At 46.1% G+C, this 14,307-nt stretch overlaps 6 non-coding genes across 6 annotated transcripts; 3 read left to right on the forward strand and 3 right to left on the reverse strand.

Moving 5' to 3' along the window:
* Positions 1-1,140: 1,140 nt before the first annotated feature.
* trnav-aac (transfer RNA valine (anticodon AAC)) lies at positions 1,141-1,213 on the reverse strand. Its single transcript has one exon. It is a non-coding gene; the product is annotated as a tRNA-Val (tRNA).
* A 96-nt stretch (positions 1,214-1,309) lies between these two features.
* On the forward strand, positions 1,310-1,381 carry trnag-ucc (transfer RNA glycine (anticodon UCC)). The gene has a single exon. It is a non-coding gene; the product is annotated as a tRNA-Gly (tRNA).
* A 2,567-nt stretch (positions 1,382-3,948) lies between these two features.
* trnav-aac (transfer RNA valine (anticodon AAC)) lies at positions 3,949-4,021 on the reverse strand. The gene has a single exon. It is a non-coding gene; the product is annotated as a tRNA-Val (tRNA).
* Positions 4,022-4,117: 96 nt separating this feature from the next.
* On the forward strand, positions 4,118-4,189 carry trnag-ucc (transfer RNA glycine (anticodon UCC)). Its single transcript has one exon. It is a non-coding gene; the product is annotated as a tRNA-Gly (tRNA).
* Positions 4,190-8,122: 3,933 nt separating this feature from the next.
* On the reverse strand, positions 8,123-8,195 carry trnav-aac (transfer RNA valine (anticodon AAC)). Its single transcript has one exon. It is a non-coding gene; the product is annotated as a tRNA-Val (tRNA).
* A 96-nt stretch (positions 8,196-8,291) lies between these two features.
* Positions 8,292-8,363, forward strand: trnag-ucc (transfer RNA glycine (anticodon UCC)). Its single transcript has one exon. It is a non-coding gene; the product is annotated as a tRNA-Gly (tRNA).
* Positions 8,364-14,307: the final 5,944 nt, after the last annotated feature.

Raw genomic sequence — 14,307 nt, forward strand, 5'->3', positions numbered from 1 at the left:
ACCTACCTGAAAGTAAATGGGTCAACAGAATGTGCCATAGGCTTCTCTGCAGGCCTCCCACAACTCTTTCTGCTTCCCACTTGAATTCTTAGTGCTTCTTTGCTGTTTGTAAACACAGCATTATCCAACAGGGCACGTTTGACCCGTGAACAGGGGCGAAAATGTTAGAAAATGCCGTCTCTCCGTGTCTGTCTTTTGTTAGCGACAAGCTAGCATGCAAACTGTGATGAGAGGTGTACATTTTCCGCAATCAGCCATCTATATAGTCAATGTTTTATATGTAATAAGCAAAAATGTCTATATGCTGATTGGTCTTAAGCAGCGTTGTCCAATCTTCAGCTTTTCGTTCCAATCTAGCAGGAGCCACACCCGATTCCAATTGTTGGATCCGCTGATCTTGACTTTCAATAGACTAAAGTGTGGCTTCTACTTGGTTAGAATGACAACCTGCAAAGACACTGGCCCAATCTGGAGAAGACTGGACAACCCTTATCTAATGCAAATAAAGACCGAGGTCAGTGCCACTTTGTGAGTTCTGAATCCGTCATGCCGACTCGACGTCACTCGATGAACAGGGAAGGAACTGGTAGATGAGAAGACTTCCCACTGTTGACGAATGGCGATTTCAAGTTGAGGGCGCGTTTGCTTTGCGTTTTCCCGCTTGGAGGTGGGGAATTACAAGTCGCAACCTCTTCTCAAGCGCATCATTACTCTTGTCTTCTTGATGAAGGAAAGAGCCAGGCTTCCACATTCAGTGGAAAAGCAGAGACTGCCCGTGATTTTGCAAGCAGCTGTTGTCTGCCTTGCTACAAAAGCTCAATGGAAGGGAAACCGCTCCCAGCCTTTTTCGGGCGTAGACCTCTTGCTGATAGGTGAACTTGGCGACCAGTACTTTATGGAAAATTTTCCAGTCACGCACAGAGTCTTATTGAGCAACGAAAGAGCCAGGCTTCCATTTTCTGTGGAAAACCAGAGACTCCCTTTCATTTTGTAAGCAAATGTTAACTGCTTTGCTACGAAAGCACAAAAGAAGGAAATCTGCTCTGTCCAAGGTGTCGCTTTCCGGCTGTTCCTGGAGGAGCTGATCCTACAGTGATGACAACCGGTCAGTTATTAAAGCAAAGTTCAAAATAGCTAGCTTGTTTCTGCCCGGTCTCGAACCAGGGACCTTTTGCGTGTTAGGCAAACGTGATAACCACTACACTACAGAAACCATGACAAAGGTGTTAGTCGGCTCTTCCCTACAGTCTGCTGATGAGAAGAGCACATACTTAAACTTTTGTTCAGCATGGTTGAACTACCTAGTGTGGCATTGGTGGTATAGAGGTGAGCATAGCTGCCTTCCAAGCAGTTGACCCGGGTTCGATTCCCGGCCAATGCACGGATTCTAACTCGGAGCCTCTGGAGCTGCTTTATGGTAGTTGGCACAAAAAGAAGGAATCACCTACCTAAAAATTAATGGGTCAAGAGAATGTGCCATAGGCTTCTCTGCAGGCCTCCCACAACTCTTTCTGCTTCCAACTTGAATTCTTAGTGCTTCTTTGCTGTTTGTAAACACAGCATTATCCAACAGGGCACGTTTGACCCGTGAACAGGGACGAAAATGTTAGAAAATGCCTTCTCTCTGTGTCTGTCTTTTGTTAGCGACAAGCTAGCATGCAAACTGTGATGAGAGGTGTACATTTTCCGCAATCAGCCATCTGTATAGTCAATGTTTTATATGTAATAAGCAAAAATGTCTATATGCTGATTGGTCTTAAGCAGCGTTGTCCAATCTTCAGCTTTTCGTTCCAATCTAGCAGGAGCCACACCCGATTCCAATTGTTGGATCCGCTGATCTTGGCTTTCAATAGACTAAAGTGTGGCTTCTGCTTGGTTAGAATGACAACCTGCAACCACACTGGCCCATTCTAGAGAAGACTGGACAACCCTGATCTAAAGCAAATAAAGACCGAGGTAAGTGCCACTTTGTGAGTTCTGAATCCGTCATGCCGACTCGACGTCACTCGATGAACAGGGAAGGAACTGGTAGATGAGAAGACTTCCCACTGTTGACGAATGGCGATTTCAAGTTGAGGGTGCGTTTGCTTTGCGTTTTCCCGCTTGGAGGTGGGGAATTACAAGTCGCAACCTCTTCTCAAGCGCATCATTACTCTTGTCTTCTTGATGAAGGAAAGAGCCAGGCTTCCACATTCAGTGGAAAAGCAGAGACTGCCCGTGATTTTGCAAGCAGCTGTTGTCTGCCTTGCTACAAAAGCTCAATGGAAGGGAAACCGCTCCCAGCCTTTTTCGGGCGTAGACCTCTTGCTGATAGGTGAACTTGGCGACCAGTACTTGCTGGAAAATTTTCCAGTCACGCACAGAGTCTTATTGAGCAACGAAAGAGCCAGGCTTCCATTTTCTGTGGAAAACCAGAGACTCCCTTTCATTTTGTAAGCAAATGTTAACTGTTTTGCTACGAAAGCACAAAAGAAGGAAATCTGCTCTGTCCAAGGTGTCGCTTTGCGGCTGTTCCTGGAGGACCTGATCCTACAGTGATGAGTGTTAGGCAAACGTGATAACCACCACACTACAGAAACCATGACAGAGCTGCGCTTCGGCTCTTGCCTATGGTCTGCTGATGAGAAGAGCACATACTTAAACTTTTGTTCAGCAGAGTTGAATTGCCTAGCATGGCATTGGTGGTATAGAGGTGAGCATAGCTGCCTTCCAAGTAGTTGACCTGCGTTTGATTCCTGGCCAATGCACGGATTGTAACTCGGAGCTTCTGGAGCTACTTTATGGTAGTTGGCACAAAAGGAAGGAATCACCTACCTGAAAGTAAATGGGTCAACAGAATGTGCCATAGGCTTCTCTGCAGGCCTCCCACAACTCTTTCTGCTTCCCACTTGAATTCTTAGTGCTTCTTTGCTGTTTGTAAACACAGCATTATCCAACAGGGCACGTTTGACCCGTGAACAGGGGCGAAAATGTTAGAAAATGCCGTCTCTCCGTGTCTGTCTTTTGTTAGCGACAAGCTAGCATGCAAACTGTGATGAGAGGTGTACATTTTCCGCAATCAGCCATCTATATAGTCAATGTTTTATATGTAATAAGCAAAAATGTCTATATGCTGATTGGTCTTAAGCAGCGTTGTCCAATCTTCAGCTTTTCGTTCCAATCTAGCAGGAGCCACACCCGATTCCAATTGTTGGATCCGCTGATCTTGACTTTCAATAGACTAAAGTGTGGCTTCTACTTGGTTAGAATGACAACCTGCAAAGACACTGGCCCAATCTGGAGAAGACTGGACAACCCTTATCTAATGCAAATAAAGACCGAGGTCAGTGCCACTTTGTGAGTTCTGAATCCGTCATGCCGACTCGACGTCACTCGATGAACAGGGAAGGAACTGGTAGATGAGAAGACTTCCCACTGTTGACGAATGGCGATTTCAAGTTGAGGGCGCGTTTGCTTTGCGTTTTCCCGCTTGGAGGTGGGGAATTACAAGTCGCAACCTCTTCTCAAGCGCATCATTACTCTTGTCTTCTTGATGAAGGAAAGAGCCAGGCTTCCACATTCAGTGGAAAAGCAGAGACTGCCCGTGATTTTGCAAGCAGCTGTTGTCTGCCTTGCTACAAAAGCTCAATGGAAGGGAAACCGCTCCCAGCCTTTTTCGGGCGTAGACCTCTTGCTGATAGGTGAACTTGGCGACCAGTACTTTATGGAAAATTTTCCAGTCACGCACAGAGTCTTATTGAGCAACGAAAGAGCCAGGCTTCCATTTTCTGTGGAAAACCAGAGACTCCCTTTCATTTTGTAAGCAAATGTTAACTGCTTTGCTACGAAAGCACAAAAGAAGGAAATCTGCTCTGTCCAAGGTGTCGCTTTCCGGCTGTTCCTGGAGGAGCTGATCCTACAGTGATGACAACCGGTCAGTTATTAAAGCAAAGTTCAAAATTGCTAGCTTGTTTCTGCCCGGTCTCGAACCAGGGACCTTTTGCATGTTAGGCAAACGTGATAACCACTACACTACAGAAACCATGACAAAGGTGTTAGTCGGCTCTTCCCTACAGTCTGCTGATGAGAAGAGCACATACTTAAACTTTTGTTCAGCATGGTTGAACTACCTAGTGTGGCATTGGTGGTATAGAGGTGAGCATAGCTGCCTTCCCAGCAGTTGACCCGGGTTCGATTCCCGGCCAATGCACGGATTCTAACTCGGAGCCTCTGGAGCTGCTTTATGGTAGTTGGCACAAAAAGAAGGAATCACCTACCTAAAAATTAATGGGTCAAGAGAATGTGCCATAGGCTTCTCTGCAGGCCTCCCACAACTCTTTCTGCTTCCAACTTGAATTCTTAGTGCTTCTTTGCTGTTTGTAAACACAGCATTATCCAACAGGGCACGTTTGACCCGTGAACAGGGACGAAAATGTTAGAAAATGCCTTCTCTCCGTGTCTGTCTTTTGTTAGCGACAAGCTAGCATGCAAACTGTGATGAGAGGTGTACATTTTCCGCAATCAGCCATCTGTATAGTCAATGTTTTATATGTAATAAGCAAAAATGTCTATATGCTGATTGGTCTTAAGCAGCGTTGTCCAATCTTCAGCTTTTCGTTCCAATCTAGCAGGAGCCACACCCGATTCCAATTGTTGGATCCGCTGATCTTGGCTTTCAATAGACTAAAGTGTGGCTTCTGCTTGGTTAGAATGACAACCTGCAACCACACTGGCCCATTCTGGAGAAGACTGGACAACCCTGATCTAAAGCAAATAAAGACCGAGGTAAGTGCCACTTTGTGAGTTCTGAATCCGTCATGCCGACTCGACGTCACTCGATGAACAGGGAAGGAACTGGTAGATGAGAAGACTTCCCACTGTTGACGAATGGCGATTTCAAGTTGAGGGTGCGTTTGCTTTGCGTTTTCCCGCTTGGAGGTGGGGAATTACAAGTCGCAACCTCTTCTCAAGCGCATCATTACTCTTGTCTTCTTGATGAAGGAAAGAGCCAGGCTTCCACATTCAGTGGAAAAGCAGAGACTGCCCGTGATTTTGCAAGCAGCTGTTGTCTGCCTTGCTACAAAAGCTCAATGGAAGGGAAACCGCTCCCAGCCTTTTTCGGGCGTAGACCTCTTGCTGATAGGTGAACTTGGCGACCAGTACTTGCTGGAAAATTTTCCAGTCACGCACAGAGTCTTATTGAGCAACGAAAGAGCCAGGCTTCCATTTTCTGTGGAAAACCAGAGACTCCCTTTCATTTTGTAAGCAAATGTTAACTGTTTTGCTACGAAAGCACAAAAGAAGGAAATCTGCTCTGTCCAAGGTGTCGCTTTGCGGCTGTTCCTGGAGGACCTGATCCTACAGTGATGAGTGTTAGGCAAACGTGATAACCACCACACTACAGAAACCATGACAGAGCTGCGCTTCGGCTCTTGCCTATGGTCTGCTGATGAGAAGAGCACATACTTAAACTTTTGTTCAGCAGAGTTGAATTGCCTAGCATGGCATTGGTGGTATAGAGGTGAGCATAGCTGCCTTCCAAGTAGTTGACCTGCGTTTGATTCCTGGCCAATGCACGGATTGTAACTCGGAGCTTCTGGAGCTACTTTATGGTAGTTGGCACAAAAGGAAGGAATCACCTACCTGAAAGTAAATGGGTCAACAGAATGTGCCATAGGCTTCTCTGCAGGCCTCCCACAACTCTTTCTGCTTCCCACTTGAATTCTTAGTGCTTCTTTGCTGTTTGTAAACACAGCATTATCCAACAGGGCACGTTTGACCCGTGAACAGGGGCGAAAATGTTAGAAAATGCCGTCTCTCCGTGTCTGTCTTTTGTTAGCGACAAGCTAGCATGCAAACTGTGATGAGAGGTGTACATTTTCCGCAATCAGCCATCTATATAGTCAATGTTTTATATGTAATAAGCAAAAATGTCTATATGCTGATTGGTCTTAAGCAGCGTTGTCCAATCTTCAGCTTTTCGTTCCAATCTAGCAGGAGCCACACCCGATTCCAATTGTTGGATCCGCTGATCTTGACTTTCAATAGACTAAAGTGTGGCTTCTACTTGGTTAGAATGACAACCTGCAAAGACACTGGCCCAATCTGGAGAAGACTGGACAACCCTTATCTAATGCAAATAAAGACCGAGGTCAGTGCCACTTTGTGAGTTCTGAATCCGTCATGCCGACTCGACGTCACTCGATGAACAGGGAAGGAACTGGTAGATGAGAAGACTTCCCACTGTTGACGAATGGCGATTTCAAGTTGAGGGTGCGTTTGCTTTGCGTTTTCCCGCTTGGAGGTGGGGAATTACAAGTCGCAACCTCTTCTCAAGCGCATCATTACTCTTGTCTTCTTGATGAAGGAAAGAGCCAGGCTTCCACATTCAGTGGAAAAGCAGAGACTGCCCGTGATTTTGCAAGCAGCTGTTGTCTGCCTTGCTACAAAAGCTCAATGGAAGGGAAACCGCTCCCAGCCTTTTTCGGGCGTAGACCTCTTGCTGATAGGTGAACTTGGCGACCAGTACTTGCTGGAAAATTTTCCAGTCACGCACAGAGTCTTATTGAGCAACGAAAGAGCCAGGCTTCCATTTTCTGTGGAAAACCAGAGGCTCCCTTTCATTTTGTAAGCAAATGTTAACTGTTTTGCTACGAAAGCACAAAAGAAGGAAATCTGCTCTGTCCAAGGTGTCGCTTTCCGGCTGTTCCTGGAGGACCTGATCCTACAGTGATGAGTGTTAGGCAAACGTGATAACCACCACACTACAGAAACCATGACAGAGCTGCGCTTCGGCTCTTGCCTATGGTCTGCTGATGAGAAGAGCACATACTTAAACTTTTGTTCAGCAGAGTTGAATTGCCTAGCATGGCATTGGTGGTATAGAGGTGAGCATAGCTGCCTTCCAAGTAGTTGACCTGCGTTTGATTCCTGGCCAATGCACGGATTGTAACTCGGAGCTTCTGGAGCTACTTTATGGTAGTTGGCACAAAAGGAAGGAATCACCTACCTGAAAGTAAATGGGTCAACAGAATGTGCCATAGGCTTCTCTGCAGGCCTCCCACAACTCTTTCTGCTTCCCACTTGAATTCTTAGTGCTTCTTTGCTGTTTGTAAACACAGCATTATCCAACAGGGCACGTTTGACCCGTGAACAGGGGCGAAAATGTTAGAAAATGCCGTCTCTCCGTGTCTGTCTTTTGTTAGCGACAAGCTAGCATGCAAACTGTGATGAGAGGTGTACATTTTCCGCAATCAGCCATCTATATAGTCAATGTTTTATATGTAATAAGCAAAAATGTCTATATGCTGATTGGTCTTAAGCAGCGTTGTCCAATCTTCAGCTTTTCGTTCCAATCTAGCAGGAGCCACACCCGATTCCAATTGTTGGATCCGCTGATCTTGACTTTCAATAGACTAAAGTGTGGCTTCTACTTGGTTAGAATGACAACCTGCAAAGACACTGGCCCAATCTGGAGAAGACTGGACAACCCTTATCTAATGCAAATAAAGACCGAGGTCAGTGCCACTTTGTGAGTTCTGAATCCGTCATGCCGACTCGACGTCACTCGATGAACAGGGAAGGAACTGGTAGATGAGAAGACTTCCCACTGTTGACGAATGGCGATTTCAAGTTGAGGGTGCGTTTGCTTTGCGTTTTCCCGCTTGGAGGTGGGGAATTACAAGTCGCAACCTCTTCTCAAGCGCATCATTACTCTTGTCTTCTTGATGAAGGAAAGAGCCAGGCTTCCACATTCAGTGGAAAAGCAGAGACTGCCCGTGATTTTGCAAGCAGCTGTTGTCTGCCTTGCTACAAAAGCTCAATGGAAGGGAAACCGCTCCCAGCCTTTTTCGGGCGTAGACCTCTTGCTGATAGGTGAACTTGGCGACCAGTACTTTATGGAAAATTTTCCAGTCACGCACAGAGTCTTATTGAGCAACGAAAGAGCCAGGCTTCCATTTTCTGTGGAAAACCAGAGACTCCCTTTCATTTTGTAAGCAAATGTTAACTGCTTTGCTACGAAAGCACAAAAGAAGGAAATCTGCTCTGTCCAAGGTGTCGTTTTCCGGCTGTTCCTGGAGGAGCTGATCCTACAGTGATGACAACTGGTCAGTTATTAAAGCAAAGTTCAAACTTGCTAGCTTGTTTCTGCCCGGTCTCGAACCAGGGACCTTTTGCGTGTTAGGCAAACGTGATAACCACTACACTACAGAAACCATGACAAAGGTGTTAGTCGGCTCTTCCCTACAGTCTGCTGATGAGAAGAGCACATACTTAAACTTTTGTTCAGCATGGTTGAACTACCTAGTGTGGCATTGGTGGTATAGAGGTGAGCATAGCTGCCTTCCAAGCAGTTGACCCGGGTTCGATTCCCGGCCAATGCACGGATTCTAACTCGGAGCCTCTGGAGCTGCTTTATGGTAGTTGGCACAAAAAGAAGGAATCACCTACCTAAAAATTAATGGGTCAAGAGAATGTGCCATAGGCTTCTCTGCAGGCCTCCCACAACTCTTTCTGCTTCCAACTTGAATTCTTAGTGCTTCTTTGCTGTTTGTAAACACAGCATTATCCAACAGGGCACGTTTGACCCGTGAACAGGGACGAAAATGTTAGAAAATGCCTTCTCTCCGTGTCTGTCTTTTGTTAGCGACAAGCTAGCATGCAAACTGTGATGAGAGGTGTACATTTTCCGCAATCAGCCATCTGTATAGTCAATGTTTTATATGTAATAAGCAAAAATGTCTATATGCTGATTGGTCTTAAGCAGCGTTGTCCAATCTTCAGCTTTTCGTTCCAATCTAGCAGGAGCCACACCCGATTCCAATTGTTGGATCCGCTGATCTTGGCTTTCAATAGACTAAAGTGTGGCTTCTGCTTGGTTAGAATGACAACCTGCAACCACACTGGCCCATTCTGGAGAAGACTGGACAACCCTGATCTAAAGCAAATAAAGACCGAGGTAAGTGCCACTTTGTGAGTTCTGAATCCGTCATGCCGACTCGACGTCACTCGATGAACAGGGAAGGAACTGGTAGATGAGAAGACTTCCCACTGTTGACGAATGGCGATTTCAAGTTGAGGGTGCGTTTGCTTTGCGTTTTCCCGCTTGGAGGTGGGGAATTACAAGTCGCAACCTCTTCTCAAGCGCATCATTACTCTTGTCTTCTTGATGAAGGAAAGAGCCAGGCTTCCACATTCAGTGGAAAAGCAGAGACTGCCCGTGATTTTGCAAGCAGCTGTTGTCTGCCTTGCTACAAAAGCTCAATGGAAGGGAAACCGCTCCCAGCCTTTTTCGGGCGTAGACCTCTTGCTGATAGGTGAACTTGGCGACCAGTACTTGCTGGAAAATTTTCCAGTCACGCACAGAGTCTTATTGAGCAACGAAAGAGCCAGGCTTCCATTTTCTGTGGAAAACCAGAGGCTCCCTTTCATTTTGTAAGCAAATGTTAACTGTTTTGCTACGAAAGCACAAAAGAAGGAAATCTGCTCTGTCCAAGGTGTCGCTTTGCGGCTGTTCCTGGAGGACCTGATCCTACAGTGATGAGTGTTAGGCAAACGTGATAACCACCACACTACAGAAACCATGACAGAGCTGCGCTTCGGCTCTTGCCTATGGTCTGCTGATGAGAAGAGCACATACTTAAACTTTTGTTCAGCAGAGTTGAATTGCCTAGCATGGCATTGGTGGTATAGAGGTGAGCATAGCTGCCTTCCAAGTAGTTGACCTGCGTTTGATTCCTGGCCAATGCACGGATTGTAACTCGGAGCTTCTGGAGCTACTTTATGGTAGTTGGCACAAAAGGAAGGAATCACCTACCTGAAAGTAAATGGGTCAACAGAATGTGCCATAGGCTTCTCTGCAGGCCTCCCACAACTCTTTCTGCTTCCCACTTGAATTCTTAGTGCTTCTTTGCTGTTTGTAAACACAGCATTATCCAACAGGGCACGTTTGACCCGTGAACAGGGGCGAAAATGTTAGAAAATGCCGTCTCTCCGTGTCTGTCTTTTGTTAGCGACAAGCTAGCATGCAAACTGTGATGAGAGGTGTACATTTTCCGCAATCAGCCATCTATATAGTCAATGTTTTATATGTAATAAGCAAAAATGTCTATATGCTGATTGGTCTTAAGCAGCGTTGTCCAATCTTCAGCTTTTCGTTCCAATCTAGCAGGAGCCACACCCGATTCCAATTGTTGGATCCGCTGATCTTGACTTTCAATAGACTAAAGTGTGGCTTCTGCTTGGTTAGAATGACAACCTGCAAAGACACTGGCCCAATCTGGAGAAGACTGGACAACCCTTATCTAATGCAAATAAAGACCGAGGTCAGTGCCACTTTGTGAGTTCTGAATCCGTCATGCCGACTCGACGTCACTCGATGAACAGGGAAGGAACTGGTAGATGAGAAGACTTCCCACTGTTGACGAATGGCGATTTCAAGTTGAGGGTGCGTTTGCTTTGCGTTTTCCCGCTTGGAGGTGGGGAATTACAAGTCGCAACCTCTTCTCAAGCGCATCATTACTCTTGTCTTCTTGATGAAGGAAAGAGCCAGGCTTCCACATTCAGTGGAAAAGCAGAGACTGCCCGTGATTTTGCAAGCAGCTGTTGTCTGCCTTGCTACAAAAGCTCAATGGAAGGGAAACCGCTCCCAGCCTTTTTCGGGCGTAGACCTCTTGCTGATAGGTGAACTTGGCGACCAGTACTTGCTGGAAAATTTTCCAGTCACGCACAGAGTCTTATTGAGCAACGAAAGAGCCAGGCTTCCATTTTCTGTGGAAAACCAGAGGCTCCCTTTCATTTTGTAAGCAAATGTTAACTGTTTTGCTACGAAAGCACAAAAGAAGGAAATCTGCTCTGTCCAAGGTGTCGCTTTGCGGCTGTTCCTGGAGGACCTGATCCTACAGTGATGAGTGTTAGGCAAACGTGATAACCACCACACTACAGAAACCATGACAGAGCTGCGCTTCGGCTCTTGCCTATGGTCTGCTGATGAGAAGAGCACATACTTAAACTTTTGTTCAGCAGAGTTGAATTGCCTAGCATGGCATTGGTGGTATAGAGGTGAGCATAGCTGCCTTCCAAGTAGTTGACCTGCGTTTGATTCCTGGCCAATGCACGGATTGTAACTCGGAGCTTCTGGAGCTACTTTATGGTAGTTGGCACAAAAGGAAGGAATCACCTACCTGAAAGTAAATGGGTCAACAGAATGTGCCATAGGCTTCTCTGCAGGCCTCCCACAACTCTTTCTGCTTCCCACTTGAATTCTTAGTGCTTCTTTGCTGTTTGTAAACACAGCATTATCCAACAGGGCACGTTTGACCCGTGAACAGGGGCGAAAATGTTAGAAAATGCCGTCTCTCCGTGTCTGTCTTTTGTTAGCGACAAGCTAGCATGCAAACTGTGATGAGAGGTGTACATTTTCCGCAATCAGCCATCTATATAGTCAATGTTTTATATGTAATAAGCAAAAATGTCTATATGCTGATTGGTCTTAAGCAGCGTTGTCCAATCTTCAGCTTTTCGTTCCAATCTAGCAGGAGCCACACCCGATTCCAATTGTTGGATCCGCTGATCTTGACTTTCAATAGACTAAAGTGTGGCTTCTACTTGGTTAGAATGACAACCTGCAAAGACACTGGCCCAATCTGGAGAAGACTGGACAACCCTTATCTAATGCAAATAAAGACCGAGGTCAGTGCCACTTTGTGAGTTCTGAATCCGTCATGCCGACTCGACGTCACTCGATGAACAGGGAAGGAACTGGTAGATGAGAAGACTTCCCACTGTTGACGAATGGCGATTTCAAGTTGAGGGTGCGTTTGCTTTGCGTTTTCCCGCTTGGAGGTGGGGAATTACAAGTCGCAACCTCTTCTCAAGCGCATCATTACTCTTGTCTTCTTGATGAAGGAAAGAGCCAGGCTTCCACATTCAGTGGAAAAGCAGAGACTGCCCGTGATTTTGCAAGCAGCTGTTGTCTGCCTTGCTACAAAAGCTCAATGGAAGGGAAACCGCTCCCAGCCTTTTTCGGGCGTAGACCTCTTGCTGATAGGTGAACTTGGCGACCAGTACTTGCTGGAAAATTTTCCAGTCACGCACAGAGTCTTATTGAGCAACGAAAGAGCCAGGCTTCCATTTTCTGTGGAAAACCAGAGGCTCCCTTTCATTTTGTAAGCAAATGTTAACTGTTTTGCTACGAAAGCACAAAAGAAGGAAATCTGCTCTGTCCAAGGTGTCGCTTTGCGGCTGTTCTTGGAGGACCTGATCCTACAGTGATGAGTGTTAGGCAAACGTGATAACCACCACACTACAGAAACCATGACAGAGCTGCGCTTCGGCTCTTGCCTATGGTCTGCTGATGAGAAGAGCACATACTTAAACTTTTGTTCAGCAGAGTTGAATTGCCTAGCATGGCATTGGTGGTATAGAGGTGAGCATAGCTGCCTTCCAAGTAGTTGACCTGCGTTTGATTCCTGGCCAATGCACGGATTGTAACTCGGAGCTTCTGGAGCTACTTTATGGTAGTTGGCACAAAAGGAAGGAATCACCTACCTGAAAGTAAATGGGTCAACAGAATGTGCCATAGGCTTCTCTGCAGGCCTCCCACAACTCTTTCTGCTTCCCACTTGAATTCTTAGTGCTTCTTTGCTGTTTGTAAACACAGCATTATCCAACAGGGCACGTTTGACCCGTGAACAGGGGCGAAAATGTTAGAAAATGCCGTCTCTCCGTGTCTGTCTTTTGTTAGCGACAAGCTAGCATGCAAACTGTGATGAGAGGTGTACATTTTCCGCAATCAGCCATCTATATAGTCAATGTTTTATATGTAATAAGCAAAAATGTCTATATGCTGATTGGTCTTAAGCAGCGTTGTCCAATCTTCAGCTTTTCGTTCCAATCTAGCAGGAGCCACACCCGATTCCAATTGTTGGATCCGCTGATCTTGACTTTCAATAGACTAAAGTGTGGCTTCTACTTGGTTAGAATGACAACCTGCAAAGACACTGGCCCAATCTGGAGAAGACTGGACAACCCTTATCTAATGCAAATAAAGACCGAGGTCAGTGCCACTTTGTGAGTTCTGAATCCGTCATGCCGACTCGACGTCACTCGATGAACAGGGAAGGAACTGGTAGATGAGAAGACTTCCCACTGTTGACGAATGGCGATTTCAAGTTGAGGGTGCGTTTGCTTTGCGTTTTCCCGCTTGGAGGTGGGGAATTACAAGTCGCAACCTCTTGTCAAGCGCATCATTACTCTTGTCTTCTTGATGAAGGAAAGAGCCAGGCTTCCACATTCAGTGGAAAAGCAGAGACTGCCCGTGATTTTGCAAGCAGCTGTTGTCTGCCTTGCTACAAAAGCTCAATGGAAGGGAAACCGCTCCCAGCCTTTTTCGGGCGTAGACCTCTTGCTGATAGGTGAACTTGGCGACCAGTACTTTATGGAAAATTTTCCAGTCACGCACAGAGTCTTATTGAGCAACGAAAGAGCCAGGCTTCCATTTTCTGTGGAAAACCAGAGACTCCCTTTCATTTTGTAAGCAAATGTTAACTGCTTTGCTACGAAAGCACAAAAGAAGGAAATCTGCTCTGTCCAAGGTGTCGCTTTGCGGCTGTTCCTGGAGGACCTGATCCTACAGTGATGAGTGTTAGGCAAACGTGATAACCACCACACTACAGAAACCATGACAGAGCGGCGCTTCGGCTCTTGCCTATGGTCTGCTGATGAGAAGAGCACATACTTAAACTTTTGTTCAGCAGAGTTGAATTGCCTAGCATGGCACTGGTGGTATAGAGGTGAGCATAGCTGCCTTCCAAGTAGTTGACCTGCGTTTGATTCCTGGCCAATGCATGGATTGTAACTCGGAGCTTCTGGAGCTACTTTATGGTAGTTGGCACAAAAGGAAGGAATCACCTACCTGAAAGTAAATGGGTCAACAGAATGTGCCATAGGCTTCTCTGCAGGCCTCCCACAACTCTTTCTGCTTCCCACTTGAATTCTTAGTGCTTCTTTGCTGTTTGTAAACACAGCATTATCCAACAGGGCACGTTTGACCCGTGAACAGGGGCGAAAATGTTAGAAAATGCCGTCTCTCCGTGTCTGTCTTTTGTTAGCGACAAGCTAGCATGCAAACTGTGATGAGAGGTGTACATTTTCCACAATCAGCCATCTATATAGTCAATGTTTTATATTTAATGAGCAAATATGTCTATATGCTGATTGGTCTTAAGCAGCGTTGTCCAATCTTCAGCTTTTCGTTCCAATCTAGCAGGAGGCACACCCGATTCCAATTGTTGGATCCGCTGATCTTGACTTTCAATAGACTAAAGT

Source organism: Ictalurus punctatus, unplaced genomic scaffold (genome assembly GCF_001660625.3).
Source record: "Ictalurus punctatus breed USDA103 unplaced genomic scaffold, Coco_2.0 Super-Scaffold_100, whole genome shotgun sequence".
NCBI classification, from domain to species: Eukaryota; Metazoa; Chordata; class Actinopteri; order Siluriformes; family Ictaluridae; genus Ictalurus; species Ictalurus punctatus.